Source organism: Equus caballus, chromosome 28 (genome assembly GCF_041296265.1).
Source record: "Equus caballus isolate H_3958 breed thoroughbred chromosome 28, TB-T2T, whole genome shotgun sequence".
Lineage (NCBI taxonomy): Eukaryota > Metazoa > Chordata > Mammalia > Perissodactyla > Equidae > Equus > Equus caballus.
This window is the reverse complement of record NC_091711.1, coordinates 15,592,652-15,614,066: the sequence shown is the minus strand read 5'-3', so window position 1 is coordinate 15,614,066 and position 21,415 is coordinate 15,592,652.

Here is a 21,415-nt window from a genome sequence, read left to right as displayed (position 1 = left end):
GCAAGGTCAAAGTTAAGAGTATGTGTAAACTTACATAACCTTGTTTATCTGAAAGAGAAGTAACCTAAGGATAAAGCATCATGATTTCACAGACAAAACAGTGGTTTGCCAATCAAGGTGAATAACCTGGAGCCACACACTTATTCTTCCTCTTCTTCAATTTTCTAGTTCCTGAAATGCAGGTTTACAGAACACGTTCTGTAGGCTCCTAGACATCTATAATTTGAAATGTCTTTGCTTAAACATTTATCATTTTCTAAATCATTATAAAACTAAATTAAACATTATCTGAACTTCATGGTCATATGAGGTCATGGGATGAGGGACATGAAGCCATTGACCATTTCACATTTATCTTTCATGAGAAAAAGAGTTTTAACTACAATAATATTCAATAAGAAATGTTATATCACAAACTGAATGACAACTCAACATAGCATTTAAAAAGCTTTGAATGAATTAATTATGATTGGAGAACTTCCTAAGCCAATGGATAATGCTTCTCTTTTCAAGGTAACACATTTTTCTGATTAATGCTGCCAAACAACAAGGCCTGCAAGATAATAGAATGAAATCTTTTTAGTTCATTTAGGTATTTCATCATCATCATAGATAAGAATTCTGCATTTGGGACGATGTATTTCTGAAAAATTTTAATTGAGTAAAGTAGTTACATTTTTTATCTATAGACAAGTTACTACTTATGTGCCTATGTGCCGGCCCTGGTGGTCTAGCGTTTAAGATTTGGAGATCTCACTACCACAGCCCAGGTTCATCTCCCAGTCAGGGAAACACACCACCCCTCTGTCAGTTGTCATAACGTAGTGGCTGCATGTTGCTGTGATGCTGAAAGCTATGTCACCCATATTTCAAATACCAACAGAGTCACCCATGGTGAACAGGTTTCAGTAGAGCTTCCAGACTAAGACAGGCTAGGAAGAAGGACCTGGCCACCCACTTATGAAAATTGACCATGAAAACCCTATTAATAGCAGTGGAGCATTGTCTGATATAGCACTGGAAGATGAGAAGATGTCTCAAAAAGACCGGGCAGTATTCCACTCTGCTGTACGCAGGGTCCCTAGGAGTTGGAATTGATTGGACAGCACTAACAACATGTCTATGTATTCTTGGGCTGACAGCTCTGAAAACTAACATGTATCTTCCAAAAGACTCAAGCAGACTTAATAAAAATTCCTAATTCTTATCAATATCAATAAAATTCAAAACTGTTAAACTGATTCGCCTACCTCTTGTAAATTGCTATTTCTAGAGAGCTTTGCACAATTTTATTTTATCAAGGGCAGGGTATTTTTATTCTTTTTTTTTTTCACTTATTTGCTTGTTCAGCAAATATATATTGAACATCAACTATGTGCTAAGTATTGTGCTTTTCTGATGTCTACTACAACATCCAGAAACCTAGTCGGGGGGGGTGGTGGGAAGCTTTTGGGAAAAAGCTTTGACATTAGTCATATAATGGTTTTCTTTTCTTGTGATTAGTGGTTTTTCTTCTTTCCCATTAGCTATGCTTTTGCTTAATGCTGACTTCAACTTACTGATGTCTTTAAAACTTGGATGGAAAACTATCCCCCTATAAAGTGATGAAACTAAATGTCTCATAGTGCTGGGGGCCCTCAATTCCCAGCTATGTGAGCCTCTGAGCTCCCTGTTTCAAACCTTTAAGCTAAGACTCTCAGTTTCCTAATCCAAAGTCTTTGGATCTCAGTACTAGAATCCACAGCTCTAGAATCCATAGGTACTTTGTCTCCTAAGACTTCACAGACAAGACAACAAGACAACAACTCTTGTTGCACACTGGAGGATAGTGTGCAATGGCAGGGAGGTGGATGTTAGAAAGAAACAGGGATGGTGGTAATAAAAGCTAACGTTAAGCACCTCTGTCAGGGACTGTGCTGGGCTATTTACATACAGTATTTCTTGTATCTGACAACTTGCCTGTGGAGAAGGTGTGATCACCTCATTTTACAAATGGGAAAGCTGAGGTTGAAAGTGAGATCAAAACTAGCTAGGTTTAATATAGTTCAGTCTGACTCTCAGTCCTCTGCTCTTTCAGAGTATTTGAGAAAAGGAGGGAGAGAAAAGAAAAAGCAAATCCAAAGAAATGCACATATATGCTCCTCCCCCAACCTATGTCCAACGAGGACAGGAACCAAGTCACTTTTGCTGTCCACAGCACCTAACTGGGGACATTGTAGCCATTTCCCAGACATTGCTAAATAAATGAGAGTTTACAGGCGTATTCTTCTTTGCCACCTCTGTATAGTGCCTTTTACGTTCTTCATGGATATAAGTCAAAAACTAAGATAAATATAAAAATATATATGTGTATACAGGGTTGTACATTTACCACAATAAGAAATGCTGAACATTATAAAAGGCAGACATAAGAAGCTGTGAGTTTGAATATTTTTAAATGAATATTAATTGGCCTTGGCTTCCAAATCATCAGAAAAAAATCATGCATAAATATACAAAGCAGCAAAAAGTTATTGCTAATTATCTCAGAAGATTTTATTCTTGACTAATTTCACTAAAATCATGGCCCTGTTGGATTTATCATTTAGACAACCTTTCTGCTTTAGAGAGGAAAACGTTTATTAGAAAAAGAATGCTTATGATTCTCATTCTCTTCAAAAGTGAATATTCCCTCATGCTGTGATGGGGCAAAGAGTATACTTAAAAATAGAAATTTGCACCTCCTGAGGTGGAGGATGACTGTCATTTTCCATTGGGACTCCAAATTTTACATTTAGTACTGAATAGAACATGTTCAAAATCCCCATCTTTCTAATGAATGGATGCAGTCATTTCAGTCTCTAAGCATGGGCAGGAACCAAGCAGTGGATAACAGACAGTTGGTCTCTCAAACATAAATAAAACACCACAAAGTTGAAATATATGTATGACCTCATCACCAAGAGTGAATGCAATTAGAAGAAAGGGCATATGACATGTAGAAATAAGCAAGGACAAGAACATAACTTCTCCACCCAGATATTCAGCTGGGCAGGAGGTTCAGAGAATCAGAATCTTGCTGATCCTCTGCCATGAAAGAGAAGGCCTACGTGAGAGGCCCTCCGTGAAATGGCAAGTGTAGAGGCCAGCTTTTCTTTGTTAGTCTTCTTACCTCCCTCCTTGTTTTCATCACAGGAGCTTCCTATGAATCCTGTACGATACATCAAAAACCAAAACCAAAAACCACAGGGTTTGGAGGTAATCAAACCTGTTCAACCCAGGCTCAAAAACTTCACAAAATTTGACCTGAGGAAAATAATTTCTCTAAAATTCAGTTCCCTCATCTCTACATCAGAGATAATACCACTTTGCAGGTTGTTGTGAGGATTTGAAATAATGATTTTAAATGTCAAGCATCAGCACAGAGTAGATGCTCCTAAATTGATCCAATGTGCTGTTGCTCTCGTTATTAGTAGTGATACTAGCAGCAGAAATAGTAATAATAGTAGTTAATAGCAGTAGCATTAACAGTAAACTACTTAGCTAGTAACATTATAATAACTTTCCCTTTACTGTGTAAAAGGGGACTTCGGTGGAGCTAAACTAACCATGTTCTTCTCTTCCTCCTCAGTCCTGTATGTGAGAATTATGGTGTCGGAGCCTTGAGTTCATTCTTCTTGGACAATAACCAGGTTCCCTCAATCTAGCTCAAAAACCAATGACTCAATCACATAGTCCAAGATCACTTTTAGTTCCTCTGTCCCAGGTAATGTGTTGCTCAAGCCACTTCTTCCATTGGTGACAACGGGCTGCTCCACGTTCAAACCCAGCTGGGGCCGCCCCCCAGTGACTCACTCTTCAGCTGAAAGAATGACAGTAATTACGAAAAAAATTTCAATTCAATGTTAATTCACAGCTTTTCTTAGACCAAGTCTTATGACTTAAATCTTAAATCTGCAGAAAATTGTGGTAAAACATAAATCTGGGCATTGATGATCATTAAGTCTGTCCAATCACCATAATAGCAGCTAAAGTTTTGAAAATCGGCAAACAATATCCATATTGTATAACGGAACCATGTGGGAGGAAAGATCTTGATTAGAATCAACAACTAAATTCAGAAAGTGAGAGAAACAAAGAAAATCTCCAAAATTCCGCTACGAAAGGCGTTTTGTAACAGTTGGACAGCACATCAGGTAATTTAAGGTTTGTTCCTAACAAGACTGAAGGGCTTGTAACCTCTTATCAATCTCTTATTGCAAATCTGTGATCGGCAGCACTGTCCACCGAATTAGAAACCGTCTAAACTGATGGGTCCAGTCTCCTACTTTTTTCTTTAGAATTGCTTCTTTCTTTCTGAATTAAACAGTCAGTCTAGAGGACCTCAAAGAGACATCTGGGCTACTTTCCTATGTGTGTGGTCTTAGTTTGAGTTTATGTCACTTGATGCTATGTAGAATGCGCTCCTGTTTAGAGACCAGAAAGATGACAGCCCAGCTTTGCAATTCTCCTCGCACCCACTGTTGGCTTTCTGTGAAAGAAGATGGATAGTTCCATCTTGCAGTCTCCTCTATTTCTCCTTGTGGATGCATTGTTTGGCTCTATGTATTATTTATTTCTCTCACTGTGTGATTCCTTTAGGTGTGTGGTCCTCAAACCAGGACCCCAGACCTCTCTGTATCAAGTTTCAACTCGGGCTAGTTTTGCACCCCAGGGGACATTTGGAAATGTCTGGAGTTACTTTTGATTGTCACCGCTAGGGAGGTGCAGCTGGCATCTAGTGGTAGAGGCCAGGGATGCTGCTTTGTATCCTAAAATGCACAGGACAGCTGCCCACAACAAAGAATTATCTAACCACAAGTGTCAGTAGCGCCACTATTGAGAAACTCTGCAAAGAGGAAGCAATGAATATTTGAAGCTATTTTCAATAACTTGTAAACGCTTAATAAAATGCGTGCTTATCTACGATCACAATGTGCACAAGCTAACCAGAATTTAAATTTTCTTTGTTCTTGGTTGAATTCTTAATAAATCGGTGTGGTTTCACTTCTTATTTCATGCTCATGAGAGCTCTGATGGCAATTGTCTTTCTTTATAATATTTAATGAGACATGGGTTACTATTAATGAATGTAACTGAGTTAGCAATCTTTTTCAAAATGTATGTTCAGTGGACGAATGGACAAATGAAAGCAATACTTACTGCTGATAAAGTTGATAACCACTGATACAGGTCTTAGTTATCACAAAAGAATGTTTAATCTTAAATAAAAGATCATCTTTTTCTGAAAAAATTAATTTCCAAATTTGTCCTTTTTTTCTATCTTGACTTTCATGACAGTCTCATATATCAGCTTATCATCTGTAGTTTTAGTTTGATTATTCATCTCCCTACTCACATTTTACTGAATGTATGAGTCTCTTTATGGGACTTTCAACTTGAAAGCATGTCCTCAGTTCTAAGAAAATCATTTTCTAGACCCAACCATTCTACTCTCCTACATTTCTCTCCTTTTCACTAAAGTTTTCAAGTGGAATGCTTTTTCACTTTCTTTTGATTAGCTCTCTCCTCCATCCTCCTACGGTTTGATTTTTATTATTTCTGAGCTACAAGAACCACTGTGACCCAGGTCAACAACGATCTTTCTCTGACTGTTTATGAAGTCTCCTTCCACGGCCACTGGCCTTGACACATAAGGCAGGCAAAGAGCAGTGGGAATGGTAAGGACAGTTGGTGACCCATTTTTAACACTCTCATGTCAGGCAGCATTATGCTATTTCCGAGTTAAGATCTGTGTGTCACCCCTTCCTCCCAACAGGCTATCCTCAGCCTACTCCTGCTGGGACTTTGCTTGTCTCTTTACTTTGTTTCTTTCGTATTTTTGTAAAATCCTGAAATACATACTTTTATTGTCATCCTATTCTCTCGACTATATAAGCTTCTGCTACCTCAGCCTCCAAGAGGATGAAATCCTAGAGCCTTGATGTCCAGAAGGCCTGAAATTTGGGTAGCGGCAGAATCAACATGAAAGTATCCTTTGGAATAGATGACAAAATCAAGTCATGGTCACTATCAATATTTTAGCTCCTAAAACTTAAAGACCATGGGTTATAAATTTTCATTAAATCATTTGGTAAACTGGGTGAATACAATATGCCGGACCTAAGCCAGGCGAAATAAACGTGATCCTCCTCAAGAGCCTCATATTCTGTTAGAGGAAGCCTATAAGTAAGCAAATGATTTCTAATATAATGTGACATGTGGTATTCTAGAGATATACACAGAATATAGAAATATACACAGTATAATAGAAGCGTAAAGGAACCGTGGTCAATCCTACAGGAGCAGGAGAGGGGAAAGTCGGGAGAAAGTGAAACTATGGGTCTGGAAGAGGAAGTCGTAGTTTATCAAACAAAGGTCATTCCATTTAAGCTTTCCTATTTCAAAAACAAGGATACATTAAAACTAGAAAACTATTTTCTTTGCAAACAAAAGAGAAAAAGACTATGCTTATAACATCTTCTATTTCACATTTTCTACAATACTGTACTATTCCCTCAATCTGTGCAAGACACAGAGTACTTCCTAAGTGAGAACTACCAGTGTTCCTCATCTCTCTTCGTCTTTTTCCATCACCTCTTTGTATTCTTCCCATTTCTTCAATTTCTTATTTTCTCTGGACACTTTCTTGGCTGGTGCTCTTCAACCTTCCAGAGACATCTTTCTCCATTTCTGACCGCGTAACCATTATCTCAGCAGCAAAAGGCCTGATTGGGTGCAACTGGATCGCCAGAGCACTTCTGCCCCCCTGCTGTCAGAGGAAAGATGTGCTTTAGAGAGACTTTTACTCTTTAGGCATTAATTCCACTTTCTGATTACTCCAATAGAAGGTTCATAGAGAGGACTCAAATTTCTAGCTAGATATTTCGTCTTTGCCTCAACATACAGCTTAAGAAAATTTCAGATAGAATAAGGTACAAAAACCCTAGCGAAGCCAAATTTTCTCTTAGAAAGGAAGACTTTATGGGAATAGCTCAGATTCACATTTGCTTTTATTCTACAAATATATTCAAAAGTCACTTGATCTTCTCTTGAAGCTTTCTGGCTAATCGTTTTGCAGAGTTTCTCTGGTGCTAAAGCAAATAGTCAGCACTAATTGTTTCTCACCTCAGGGAAAACATTTGTTGTATAAGAATTAACTTAACCAGGGCAACAAACAGCTACTTCCTTTCTTATCTTGAACTCCTACCATATCTAATCGTCACAAGACCCTGACCCTGGAGCCCACGCAGGCTGGATATTTTTAGCATCCCTCACCAAAATATCCTCTGAAAAGCAGTTTGACTTGAAAACAACATATTTATTAGATGTATTTTAACAATAATAACAATCTCTTACTTTAAATATCATCTATGTGTGTACGCATATACACACACACAAACACAAATTTAAGTTAAAATAGAATAACAACATATAAGAGCTTGTAAGGAAATTAAAAGAATAATCTACTCTATCCGCACTTCTGTTTTATAGACAAAGCAAATTGATGTCCATGAACCTAAGATAATGACTCAAAGTCATATAAAGCATTGACTAGTAGAATTAGCTTGAACTGATACCAAGAACTCCTCACTTCTACTCCAATCCTTTGCCCACGTGATATATTTCACAGCTAACTTATGAGGTAGGAAGGGTGGTTTTGACAATCATCATTTTACAGAGAGGATAGCAGAAGTATGTGCTTTGGAGCTCAGAGACATCTGTAATGTAGAGATAATTAAATGAGAAAATGCTTGTAAAGTACAGTGCCTGGCATAGAATAAATTAGCAATAAATGTTGACTTTTGTTGTTGTGTTGTTGTAGTTGTTTTCGTTGTTATTAATACTTAAACATTGTAGCTACTATAAAGATGGATGCCAAACCATTATTTCTAATCAAATCGTTTTATCCAGCGTCTTGCAGACTAAGGATTCTTACCTTCGGGTCAGTGAGATTTAGAATTTCATGACTGCGTTAGAAAAGGCTTGTAAATGCCCAGAAATTTGTGGTAAAATGTCTGTGTCTGTATTTGGAAATGTTTTGTCCTGGGGAAACAAGTAATAGTTTTCATCAGTTCTCAATGCTCATCCATGTTGTAGCATGTATCAGTACTTCATTCCTTTTAATTGATGAATACTATTCCATTGTATGGATGGACCACATTTTGTTCATTCATTTATCAGTTGATGAACATTTGGGTTGCTTCTACTTTTTAACTGTCATAAATAATACTGCTATGATTATTGTATTTAAGTATTTGTGTGAACATTTGTTTGCAAGTCTCTTGGTATACACCCAGGAGCAAAATTGCTGAGTCAAATGATAACTCTACACTTAACTTTCTGAGGATTTGCCAAATTGTTTTCCAAAGATACTGCACTATTTTACATTCCCACCATGTATGAGGGTTCCAATTTCTCTACATCTTCACCAATGGTTGCTATTTTTCCTTTTTTTGTATATTATAGCCTTCCTATTAAGTGTGAATTGATATTTCACTGTGGTTTTGAGGTTTTGATTTGCATGTCCCTAATGACTAAGAATGTTGAGCATCTTTTCATGTGCTTATTGGATATTAGCAAATCTTCTTGGGAAAAAACTTCTATTAGAATGTTTTATCCATTTTTTTATTTTTTTTACTGTTTAGTAGCAAAGCTCTCCATATATTCTGGGTACTAGAGCCTTATCAGATATATGATTTGAAAATATTTTCACCCACTCTGTGGGCCGTCTTTACACTCTCTTGAAGGTGTCCTTTGAAGCACAAGGTTTTACTTTAGGAAGTCCAATTTATCTACTTTTTTCTTTAATTGTTCATGCTCCAAGTGTCATATCTAACACACCATTGCCTAATCCAAGGTCATAAAGATTTACACCTATGTTTTTTTCTAAGAGTTTTATAGTTTTACTGCTTACATTTAAGTCTTTGTTTTGATTTGAGTTTATTTGTGTATATGGTGCAGGGTAGAAATCCTCTCTCTAGAATACGAACACAATTTACTATGATATAGTTGAAGCAGATACCCAGATGATATTTACAGCATCACATTTAAGATCTCTTCTACTCAAAGGTTTAATATAATGTCTTTCAGTTTTATGTAAAGGAAAATAGAAAATATATACAACTCCAATTTTTTAAAGTAATACATTTAATGTTAAAAATTTATCCTAAATGACAGTCAGCAGGACACGCATATAGTAGAGTTACACTGGGCGTGTCATGTCATTTGCATTTCATCCAATCTGAGTTAATCACCTTTCACATCACATAATCTCGAGCAGCTCACAGAGCATTCACAGCAGAGAGAATGAGAATAACTCCAAAATAATCAAAATGAAAGAAAGCAATTTCTTAAGTAAGAAATAACTAGAACTGGGAATTTTGTTAACTATATTGTATGAAGAGCATCATAAGCATCAACGAAACTTAAAATCTGAACCATCACAGATGTCAGAAAATTTTATTTTTTTGTAAATAGCAACTAAATTGCAATACAAGAAAATAGTACCCTAGCACAGATCAAAGTAAGACACTCAAAGCATCAGCAAAATTTAGACAACTCCCAAAGAGAATTCTAGGCTGAACCAAGATAAAGATATACCTTAGTTGTATCTGGATATGTATCTAGTCTGCAAACTCTCTCTAGACTACGACAGGCTTGATTCTGGTTTTCAGATTAGGCAAACTAAACACGTAGCACCATAAATGATGGTTGTCTCTAAACAGGAGTGAAGGTACTCTCTTGTGTATGAAAATGATCTGTTAGGGTGACAATAAAAATATTAGAATCTCTACTTATATTTTTAACTAAAAGAATGAGAAAAATCAATATTTACTGGTAAACTTAACCATTAATACGATTTCATATTGACGTCTTACTCAGTCTATATATCTAATTCAGATAGCTTCATGTCCTGTAAGATTGCTGTCCCAAAGAAAGAGTGGAAGTTCCACAACAGAGAATTTCACATAGAGGTCTCATTCAGTCAATTCATTTGCTTTCAACATAGACCACCATATTTCAGTGAACTAGTAACCAGGAAGGAGATTTATGTATTATATTATCCAGTTTCAAGTAAACTAATCCTCATTAAATGGGTAAATAACTATAGAATATTTCTGTGAAAAACATGGATTGATGATATAGGGAAGGGATAAAATTGAACAATAAGAAAACTGCAGAGGGGCCGACCCAGTGGCATAGAGGTTAAGTTCATGCACTCTACTTCAGCAGCCCGGGCATCACTGGCCTGGGCACAGACCAACGCACTGCTATCAAGCCATGCTGTGTCACATGTCCCACATGTAAAGCAGAGAGAGATGGGCACAGGGCTCAGGGCCAATCTTCCTCAGCAACAAGAGGAGGATTGGTGGTGGATGTTAGCTCAGGGCTAATCTTCCTCAAAAAAAAAAAACAAAACAAAACTTATCTCTGTACACTTTCATTCAAAGGAAATGTGTTAGATAATTACGCCATTTGTTCAAATCTAGATTTTGTTTACAAGAATAAATTATTGACTCCTAGAGGAGATGTGAATTTACAAGATGAATTCCATCTACAAATTTTGCATAATTGGTGAATGAAATTTAAAAGTGAACATTATATTGTATTAACTGTATGAATATGAAAAATTGAAAAATGAAAAAAAAATTTTCATATTTTTACACGCTTTTTTATTTTTTCCAGCTTTATTGAGATATAGTTGGCATATAGCTTTATGTAAGTTTACAGTGTACAACATGGTGATTTGATACACGTATATTTTGATACATAATAAGGTTAGTTAACACCTCCATTGCTGTGTGTGTATGTGTGGTGAGAACATTTAAAATCTACTCTCTTAGCAACTTTCAACAATATAATACAGTATTGTTAGTTAACCATGCTGTACATTAGATCCCCAGAACTTATTCATCTTATAACTGAAAGTTTGTACCTTACATTTCTTCCATTTAAATCTCCTACTTCTATGACAGCCAATGAAACCAAGAATGAAAATAAACTAAACTCTAAGTCTGACTTTTAAATTACTTTATCAAATGATATTTAAACCAAGATTTTCAAAAGTAGTAAAGCACATTCAAATGTACCGTCTTCTCTGAAATTTTATTAATAACAATTTTGGGTGAAAGCAGAAAAGGATAATTGTACCGTTAAAAATAAAATTATTTTGAAGTGTTATTACTCTTTATACTATTCTTTTAAATGTCTATTATGTAAATTACATATAGCAATTTAGTAACTAATTAATAAACAATTTTAGAGATGTGAAGAGAATTCTCAAGGTTGTTGACTCACTAGAATGTGTCATCAAAAACGTTTGGGAATCAATGCCTCAGAGAATGTTGTACAACATAGGTTTATTACTCTCTGAGTGTACTTTCTGGTGCACAATCATCTAATATAATGGAAATAACCCAGCACTGAGTGACCTAGATTCTAGTGAAATTTAAAAAGCTGGAAAATCCCAGGCAAGTCAATTTACCTCTCAGGGACGTGCCTGTCCATCTGTAAGATAAAATGGTTGGACTGGCTGATCTCTAACGACCCAACCAGCCCTAAAATTCTGGTTTCAAGATGTTCTTCCTATGAGACTGTGAATTTACAGCTACATAATTTTTGTATCATAATTAAATGATAATTCATCATACAACAAGTGACTTTAACAACAATGAAAGACAAACAAAAAAGCAAAAACTAATTGTGAGAAAATGAATAAAAATGCATATTAAATACCAGATCTCAAGAGTGAAAATCAGACTGATCATTTTACAAGCACTACTGTCTCCCAAATGTCAGGCACAGTGTTTTGCTTTTGAAGGGACTCAGGGATTAACATAGTGCTGTCCCTGACGTTCCGGAGCTCTCAGTTACGTTCGACATAATTCTTCATAAACGAGTCATACCAGCGCTTCCTGGAAGCTCATATCATCGCTTAATTCTCATTTTACAATGGGAATTATGCTTTTTTTTTTTAAGGAAAGTTACATCCTCCTATGCAAAGGGAAGGAAATAAAGCAACCTATTTAGATGACCCCAAGTAAATGAGTTAGAGGTTGTTCTTGCTTCTGGATGAAATGCAAAAGAAGTTTCATATCGCACTTATCTAGCCTTTGTTCCAAAATTTTCTGTAACATATACACCACTTCCCAAATCATACCTTGGTTGTAAAGAACTAAAAGCATGGTTCTTTTGGCTCTTTAATGTTTGCAGCCTTCCTACTGAAGGTGATCAAAGAGTAGACAGGACTATAAAAGTGTCACTCAATCAGAAAGACAATATGCCCCATTTACTATAGCTCATATTTGTAAACATACTCTAAAAGAAACTCTCACACTGAAACGTGTACACTTCTGAGATGCTCTTGGGGAAACAATCTTTTAGTCACATCATAAAGTCATTCTCACCATAGAGACTAAGCCTGAATCCACTTCTATCAACAAAAGCAGATGTAGATATGACTGAAAGAGACAGTTAACCTGATGTACAATAGTTTTTTAAGAAAAAAAAAAACTCCCTGAACACTGGAATTATTTTATCACTCATCAGTTCAACAAATACTATCAAATGCAAACTCTACATTGTGCATTGTTATAAACTTTGGGGAATGATTAGTGAACAAGACAAAACTCTTCTTTTTCCTTGGAACCTCCAACAGTTTCCGTTCTACAGAGAGAAATAAGGTTATTAAGCAAACAAATACATAAATAATTGTTAATAGTGATGAGTGTTCTAAGGAAAAATATTGCAAGTTTTTAGGAGTTAGTGTGGCTATAATGTGTGGTAAGGCATTTGTAATAAGATGATAAAGGTAGGACTCTGATGAGGAGTGTGGAAGTTTTAGTCATGGAAGGGATTGGGGAAGTTTGGAATTCCATCTGTTTCAGAGTTCCAGATGATATGAAAGTCTGTGGTCTGACCATATAATGAGTAGAACATAGCTTACATTGGTTTGAAATGAAATAAACTCTGATGCTAGGGTATCAAGTGGACCAGTAATAGGAATATTGAATAGGGAGAAGGACAAAGAGAGAAATTAAGGCAAGTAGCCAAAAATTCATGATGAATATGCGGAAATAATGAAGTTAGAAGAGAGCCATTTTAAGAAGTAGGACAGTATAGCTGGACTCCATTAGCCTGGAATAAAGAATGGGTTTTACAGAGAGATGGAAGAATAATAATCTCCTCACAGTCATTCAAAAATACTTAAAGAATGCTGAATTGATCTAAAGGTATAGGAAATCTGAAAAATGTGGACATGTGGGAGAATGTACTGCATTTAGTTGAAATGACTTCACAGACCAAGTGTCCCCAGTGGACAAAGGAAATTAAATCAAGGAGGAGAAAAGACGTCAAAAGCTTTCTGTAAAGAAGTGAAACATGCATGGGAGCAATAGAAAGAGTTGAGTGAAAAGTTAGCAACGAAAGAATGAATTTTGGGATAGACGAAAGAACAGAACATAATGAGAATCAAAGTTCTTAAGAAGATAGGTAATCAGAAGGACTTATGTTTTATTTGTGTCCATAAATGACAGAAATGTAAATGAGTAAACAGACACAAAAATACAAAGTCAATTCAAATCACTAGACACTAGCAAACATATATGTGACATATAATGTAATAAATACATAATATACAATGTAGTACATATCAGGCATATATAGTGTTATGTATATATTTTTTTCTTCTTAGGATGTTTAAGAAGGCTTCATTCATTCATTCACTCATTATTTGAAGAACTGTTTTTTGAGCATCTACTTACTAGTCAAAAGCATAATCAGAAATGATGTGTGGAACATGAACACACAAAAATCTGTGATAAACTTGTTTCAAGACAATTGTGCTAAAACAATAAAGTATGCATTCATGTTAAAATAACAAAATAATTTTAGTTATTTCCCTTCTCTGATCTGGCTGCCTTTATTGTGACCTAATTGATTTAGTGGTTGAAAAAGATTGAAGAGTGTGCATTTATTCACAAAAATCCAACTATACAACTTTTCTAAGTACTTAAGCTTAAAATCTTACATTTGTGGTAACACAATCAGTATTGGCATTTGAACTTGTATTGTAAACTAGTATTAATTTTACATTCAACTTCCCATTTTTGTCTCTCTGTCATCTTTTATGAGTTCACAAGAACCCTTTCTAACTGTCCAAATGGTGTACAGATATAAAGAATTATCCCACCGTCTAGATTAGTCATCCTGTGGCTAAAATTCTTTAATGTGGTTCCTTCTATTTCCTGAATAATTTATTAGTGAGCAAAAGAGTCTCTCATGGAGAAATTCCTATGTAAGTATTCACAGTTAATATGTCTAAGTAGTAGCAACCCTTTTCCCATCTCTAGTTTTTAAGTTAAAACCACATGACATGCTAACTCTCCAAAGGGGCAAATCACCTGGAACATTCTTCACTGAGAGGATAGGCAGGTCCTTACCACCAACCCCTCCCCCTGAAAATGCTCTGAAAAGGATCCAGATAAAATCTGACCTTCACTAAGTAAGAAAAGAAAACAAAGAAATGCAAAAAGCAATCAAACAAGAGAAGGAACAAAATTAATCTTTTGGTCAATTCAGTCAAAAAACATATAGTTTCAGTAAAACTGACTTGACTCAATTTTGGGAGAAAATTTATCTTTCCAGCCACCGTGACCAGAATATCTTTAACAATTTAAACCTGTTTTTATGCTGAAATTGTCTATATAGTATTGGTGATTAATATTACAACCACTTCAAAAGGAAATTTCCAGTGATTTAATATTTCTTATGGGTAGGAAATGGGGAGAAAGAGAGAGAGACTGTTTACCACAACACTTGTTTGCCCTGCAGCATACTATTTAAGGTAAATAGCTTAACACTAGTTTAGTGTAACAAAAGAGAATGTCTTTTTTCTTTCTCTTTTCATCCATCAGTTTTCACTGAAAAAGCTTCCTAAGACACATCTTTCAATACACATCTAAGGAACATATGAACTCTTCAAGTCAACATCATCATGTAGGCTATAAGCCTTTTGGGTCTTAAAGGAAATTTTACATCTTAAAGGGATTCACTGCTAATTAAATCAACATTTATGCTACATTCAGGAACAAAGACAGCAAAATGGAAGAAAGCCGACATTTCCTGGGATCACTCCCCCCTCACAGAGAAGTTTCCACCCCTCTGTTAGCAAATACATCATTCTTTTGTTAACGACAGATAAATTCTCGGTCTTCCTCCTTGCTTGCTTTTTCACCCTTCTATTCTGTCTGGAGGGCTGGGTTTGTTTTTCCTGACAGCATTTGAGATCTCTAAGCTACCGCAGTGGTGCCAGCCCATACTGTGCGCAGTAAGTGAAGAAGAAACAATCTGGCTGTTGTTTTAACACTTTGCAAATAGCAACTTGTTTCTCCTGCTTGATTTTTGCCCCTGGACATCCGACAGTGCGATAATCAATCCACCAAATAATAGACAATCTTCCCTTCATCTTCCCCTCATGTAAATTTGGCGATTTGAGATGGATCTTTACAATTCAAAGGAAAGCTGTGTTTTTAAATCATTCATTGGTGTTCTTTTACACAGTGAGAAATTTGTTCCCTTCCTCAAAATCTTTCATTAAATTCTAATAAATCACTCCTTGGAAATTATGCCAACTGCAGCAGCAAAGAGCAAGGCTTTTTTTTTTTGTTTCTTTTCTTAAAATGGGCCCAAGTGACAAGACTCTGGAGCATCCACTGCAAAACTTGACAGCAAATTATCAGAGGACAAGAACACCATTTTTGTTGTTTGGGTGCAACAAAAGTATTTATTAGAAAGAGTATTTGTCAAGCTTGCATTTACACACAGTAGGAGCTTATAATAAGTGCTCAATCAAATACTCTTTCTGATGGAAAGTACTGATTTCCCCTCACAGCAACTCTTTCTAATTATTTTAAGTTAGTGATTCTGAATACTCAGGGGGCAAAGAAATCACCTGACCTTATTTAAAACTGAGATTTTTGCCCAATTCCTAGCGATTGTTTTAGTAAGTATGTGAGGGGAACCTCTGAATATGCATCTGGCCGGATTAGTTGAACAGAGGTGGCTGGGAAATTGGATTTGAGAAACACTCTTGGCTACTCCTTATTGGCTTATAAGCTTACTATGAGACACACAGTGTCACAAAGTGAATTGTGCCCTCCCCCCTCAAAATCATATGCTAAAGTCCTAACCCTCAGTGTGGCTGCATTTGGAAATGGAGCCTCTAAGGAAGTAATTAAGGCTAAATGAGGTCATATGATAGGGCCCTGCTCCAATAGGATTAATGTCTTTACAAGAAGAGACAGCAGAGAGCTCTCTCTTTCCCTGTGCACACACGGAGGAAGGGCCATGTTGGGATATCTCAAGAAAGCAGCTGTCTGCCAGCCAGGAAGAAAGTCTTCACCAGAAACAAATCAGCTGGAATCTTGAGCTTGGGCTTCTGGCCTCCAGAACCGTGAGAAAATAAATTTCTGTTTTTTCAACCATCCAGTTTGTGGTCTTTTGTTACGGCAGCCTGAGCAGGCTAACAGACACAGCTCTCTGAAGCTGGTTATCGTGGATCTCTGGAAACCATCTCCAGCCTCCTTCTGTTAACTCCTCTCCCTTAGACAACTCATCCCCTTAGACCAGTGAACTCGGTAACCTAGCTGGTTCCCTGAATACTTTATTTCATCTTGGTTATATAGCACATGGAGTATGGTTTTTAATACTTCAAATCTGAACAACAAAGAGACGTAAAGCTACAAAAAGACACAGAAAAGGTGGCAGAAACTACTCAAGTTGTCGAATCATTCACTTTCACTGTAGTCTACTTTTTCTTTCTTAAGACTTTGAAACTTGATTCAGTTGGTACTCAATTATTATAATATATTAAGCAGAGGTACTAACCAGGGCTCAATGCATAAATTCCAAGAACACCCAAATATTATTTATGAAATTTGGGGTATATAGAAATTCCTCTGGTGAAAGAAGCTCAGCAGGATCCACTGACAAGATTTCCTTCAAGACATAAAAATCTACCTACTTGAATTATAGAATGCGTTCTTCTAGGTGTTTGATGTATGAATAAAAGTTTCCTTTGCCAACTTAGCCTAGTAAAATAGTCCTCCTAAAAAAGAAAAACAATCACCCATAAAATGTCTAGAACCTTAGGGCTTAACATAGAAAAGAAGAAAGAAAGAGTAACTATCACAGATTATTTTCAAGTCAGTCCTACCACCTCCTTGGATCTATCCTAACCTCTCCAATTCAAGGGTTGTCATCCTTTCCTCAAATCCTCTGCCTTCCTCTGTCTCTGCTGCCCAAATGGTGCTTATATTCTTTACCCAGCTATTGCCAGTTTCTCTTTCTTTAGCGGATATTCTTTTCTCTTTGTAATAACTATGACTTATTTGATAGAGGTTGGAAACCCTGCTGGAATTGTGAATAGAGTAGTAACAGTCTTTGAGAGAAAAACTGCACAATGGCCACAGAACAGGACTTCTTTTTTATTGCAAACACTCATACATACTCCCTTTTAATTCGACTCACAGGTGCTGTTTATAAACTGCAGTGTCTTATCTATGAAACAATCCATACTGTCATGGAAAAAAAATGAGGGAAACAAGGGAATATTATCTGTCAAATCTCAAAGACAAGTGCAAGCTTCAAGAATGGTAATATTTATAAAGCAATAATTGCCTTCTATAACTAAACTGGCTATGGTATTGGTGTACATGTCACGAATTTGACAATTTGAGACTACAATAGGTAAGTTTAGATAAATTAAGATCATAACATCAACTTTTCTTAGTTATTAGAAGAAATGTAAAATATTTAAAGGAAGCAATATAGAAAACATTTTTAACAGGGAATATTAACCTATTCATTTGAAGAACTGAAAGATATGATCTGAGAAAAAAAGTTGGAAAAAGTTTTAGGTCTGCCTACATGGTACTGATTCTACTCTATATCAAACACTTACGCTGAAGCTCCCAAAGTCAGTTCATAAAATAGAAAAGAAAATAGCAGCTAAAGCAATTTTCCCAAATTGAGATTCTTTTAGGAATGCAAATATTATAACAAAAACACAAGACACTTTATCAAGACACTGAATTAATTAAAACTAACATAGGTTTAAATTCCTAAATAGAACCTAATTTCATGTTGTCTTAAGGTTTGCAAAAATTTTCAAAAGTCATTGTAATTCATTTTTTACACCAGAAATTTGTTCAAGCCTATATAAGAATATATAGCCCTGGTTAATAGCCATTGAACTTAAAATCGATTATGCTATATTAATCATTGCTCTGAAGAAAATACAAAATATTTTTATATGTAATTAAACATTGCATTTAGATTAGCTTGTGATCTATAACTATGATCGCTCACAATAAATAATCTTGGATTGGGCCACTCGTCTTAATTCTTAAGTCTTCAGCCTACTTTTGCTGACAAGGGAGCTTTATTAAATTTTATATAAATAAAGAAATGCTAATACTCTAACTATAATTTAATATTTGAGGTCATTTATATTACCTAGTTTTAATTGGAATGTGGATGATTATGAATTTATTTTGTGTTATCAAAATCAGTTCTTCTTTCCCACAGATTGAATGCCCCTATAATTTCCTGAAGGATATCTTGAAAGGAAAAGCTACTACAGTACTGGTCTAAATGAAAGTCGGATAACGACAGCTCCTTGGAAACAAGTCAAATAACTTGGTCTGGAAATAACCTGGCTTTCTCATATCAAATATAAAATTGAGAGAGACATGTAATATTAGAAAACAGGAGCAGCTATCTGGTAGCCCTAACAATTCAGACTTTTTTGAAATGAGGAAGCCACCTAGTTACTTCTTCAACATGGGAAACCACAGCGTGGGGCTTCTAGTTGGGGTCAGAATGATCTCTCAGAAAGACTGAGGTTGACTTCCATTTTCAGCAATATGTCAGACTAGTTGTCCCAAGAAATCCTCCTGTTACAGAATACCTAAGAATAGTAGACAAAATGCACATTCAAACGAAAACTACTAAAAAATTTATTGAGGAGGAGCTGGCAAAAAAAATAAGGAAAATTCTCAGAGGCCAGAATTGTCAACAAAGTACAAACGCTTACAGCCCTGAAGCACTAAAACTGGCAGTCTGAGGGTTAGATTTTAACTGACCACAAGCCTGATTTAGGGCAGCATTAAAAAAAAGCCTAGGTCCTGTGCAAGCTGGGAAGTCAGAATGGAGACCTCCACATACTGCTGTACACCCGACAGGCTTTCAGCCTTGGTGGACAGAAACAATATTATATGCTCATCATAATTCTTCCTCTTCCTGGACACAGAGGAAGACTCCATTTCCCAGGCTCCCTTGCAGTTTGTTTAGGACTGTCTGACAGCATTCCAGCCAGTAGGATGTGGGTGGAAATGACGTACTCCATTTGCATAGTTGGCTCCCCAGAGGTAATGTCTTCCACACAACGAAGTTAAAAAATGTGGGAGGATGGCCCACTCCAAATCAGACTTGGCGTGAGGAAAATAAACCTTCATTTTCTTAAGCCACTGAAGTTTGTGGGGTTATTTTAGCTATATATTATTGGTCAAATCATCTTGATCGTTACAATAATTGAACCAGGAAAATAAAAACTGGCTCTACAGAAAGAAATAACAGGAATATCTGCCCTCAATAGAATGTAATGATAGAATTATTACTTATAGATGTGGTGAAAAAAGGCCAAGAAAAAATTAGTTTAGAGTGGCCCCAAATTGTTAAAGTCCCCAGGTATATTGTATATGAAATGCAAATTTTCCCTCTGGAAATAAACTTTAAATCTAGGATGACATATTCTGAAATATACGATCCAGGGTTATATTATAAATAAAAATAACAAAACACAGATGGAAACAAAACACTGTGCAAAAGAAAGCAGAAACAACTGCAGAAGCAGAAAATGCAAAAGCTGCAAATATTAGAATTATCACAGAGAGATTATAAATGTTTATATAAATAAAATGCTATATTAAAATTATAACTAAAGAATAACAGAGTCTCTAACTTTACCATGCACTTTTGGAGAGAACCAAATATAATTTCTAGAAATAAAAATGTAATAACAGTGCAGAAACTCCAGATTAGACACTAATTAAATTCTGAGAAGAGAATAAACAAATTGAAAGATATGAAAATAATATTTAGAATGTAGCAAAGAGAGAAAAATATGGAAAATATAAGAGAAAGGTTAAGAAATTTATAAGATAGAATCAGATATTGTAAGATATGCTTATAAAATTTGACATCAGTGTTTAGAAACAGAACCAAACAGAAATTCTAGAAATGGACTTAACAGCAGAATAGACATAATTAATGAGAACTAGTAAACTGGTGGGTAGGTCAGAAGAAATTATCCCAAATAAAACTTGGGGAAAGGAAGAAGCAACATACAGACATGAGAGTAAAAGATTGAGAAGATGCAGTGAGACAATACAGTAAACACTAAACTGGACTTCTAGAAGGAGAGCTAGAGAGAAGGAGGGAGAGGGAATATTCGTATATAATGACAGAAATTTCCAGAATTGATAAAAGTTTCCTATTCTAGATTCAGAATGGGGAAAACATCCCAAGCATAACAAAATAAATAAATAAATCTACAGTCAGACCCATCCAGGGAAACTGAAGAATATCAAATATTAAAAAAAATATATTTTAGGGGCTGACTCCGTGGCCGAGTGGTTAAGTTCGTGCTCTGCTTAGGTGGCCCAGAGTTTCGCTGGTTCAGATCCTGGGTGCAGACCTAGCACTGCTCATCAAGCCATACTGAGGCGGCGTCTCACACAGCAGAATTGGAAGGACCTACAACTAGAATATACAACTATGTACTGGAGGCTTTGGGAAGAAGAAGGAAAAGAAAAAGAAAGAGTGGCAACAGATGTTAGCTCAGTTGCCAATCTTAAAAAAAAAGAAATTAAAAAGTATATACATATTTTAAGAGCCCAACAGAAAGGACAGAACACCTACAAAGGACTTACTTTTAGACCACCCATGTATTTCTCAATAATGGAAGGCAAGAGACAGTTGGACTAAACTTTCAAAGTAGAGAGACAAAATAGCTTTCAGCGTATACCCAATTAAACCATATTTCAGGAATTGGGGTGAATTAAAGACATTTTTATGCAAATATTTACTAAGAGTGTTACCACCAACAAATGCTCATTAAAGAAACTTCTAAAGAATGTGCTTTAAGAAGAGAGAAATTGATCCATGAAGAAAAGCTAAGATGTAAAAATGACTTGTGAGGATAGAAAATGGTAAACAAATGAGTAAATCATTGAAAGCTTGACTTTACCAAACAATAACAATGTACAATTGATGGAATAAAAACTAATGACAAGGGAACTTCTGTTTTAGAAGAGGTCAGGACAGGAATGCA